The sequence below is a fragment of the Cervus canadensis genome, chromosome 25 (genome assembly GCF_019320065.1).
Source record: "Cervus canadensis isolate Bull #8, Minnesota chromosome 25, ASM1932006v1, whole genome shotgun sequence".
Taxonomy (NCBI): Eukaryota; Metazoa; Chordata; class Mammalia; order Artiodactyla; family Cervidae; genus Cervus; species Cervus canadensis.
Window position 1 is genome coordinate 50,233,219 of NC_057410.1, and position 1,308 is coordinate 50,234,526.

At 53.9% G+C, this 1,308-nt stretch overlaps 1 pseudogene; it reads right to left on the bottom strand.

Annotated features, from left to right (window-relative positions):
* Nucleotides 1-521: 521 nt before the first annotated feature.
* Nucleotides 522-1,030, bottom strand: LOC122427200 (annotated as a pseudogene).
* Between the last annotated feature and the right edge of the window lie 278 nt (nucleotides 1,031-1,308).

A 1,308-nucleotide genomic window follows, 5' to 3' on the forward strand; every position in this document is an offset into this window, starting at 1 on the left:
TGCAGATCCTTGCTTCATCCACAACCCCCTGCCCATCCCTGAGGGTCTGGCTACAGTCGTGGGATTGGAGGGCAGGAGGAGGCCGCTCAGCAGGACCTTTGAATCTCGCTGGGTCACAGATGACCAGCAGCCCTGGCCAGAGAAACTGCAGTCTCCGGGCTGAGGACACTCAGTTGGAGGTGACAGCAATGATTGGAGCGTCACAGCCACACCCCCTTCCTGTGTCAGCTCCAGGCAACTCAAATATCAGACACAGCCTCATCCAGACCAAGACAGCGCAGAGGAGCCTTGAGATGTTCAGAACCTTGAGGGCCGAGGAAAGGACTGCTGCTCACAGGTGGCCGTGTCCAGGATTCCCAGATGCTCTGCTTGGACCCAACACAGCTGGGGCTTCTAGAGCCCAAGGTGGCAGAGGGAGCTGGGCCGTGGCTACCCCGTAGGGACAGGGCCCTTGCACACACAGAACCAGCTAACATGAGCTCACTGGGTTAGAGGCTCCCAACCACGCAGGAAGAAGATTCCTAAGCCATGCTCATCATTTCAAAGGAGTATTTTGTAAACAAGCTCTCCGGAGCCCAAACCACCAGACAGAGGAAGATCCTGGTTGCCCCAGGCACCCACAGAAGCCAGCTCCCACTGGCTCCCGTCCTTGCCCTCAACAAGAGGTAGGAGAGGATGAAGAAGGCCACGATCAGGCCCACAGCCATAACACAAAGAAGCTTCCGGTTGTCTCGCCCAGATCGCGCCATTGTGGAAACCGCTTCACACTCCCTGTGAGTAGGCCCGTCATACTTGTGAACGCTGAGTCCATGCCGTCCAGGTACCGGTTCTGGTCCTCCGCATCCCTGTCAATGTCCAGAGCCAGCGATTTGAGCCTGGTGACGTTGGAGGCCAAGCTGTCAGCCCTCCGCTTGTTCTCTCGGTCTGGAATCTCCTCCACAGAACCAGGGCTCTGAGCCCGAGCCCAGTCCGCCATCGCGTCCAGCTCTGACCCGCCAGTCTGTCACCGCTCGCCGACAGCCTCCTCGGACGTGGCCCATTCTTCTCTTATTTCTCCCCGCTCATAGCTCCACTTATAATGTTGGTTTGGAATAACCTAATTCCAGAGGTGGATGTAGGAAAATTCCAAAAGGTCTTTAAAGTCCAGTTACTCTCTTCTCTCATTTCAATAAATCAAGAAAATCTCAGAATCTTTCTTTGAATGTTCTTCTAACTCTATATGACATAAGACAGGCTAAGGGCAAGAAATTCAAGTCTGTTGACTTTAGCATCTAACAAATGCTGTTATGGAACTTGCATGTTTTCTTT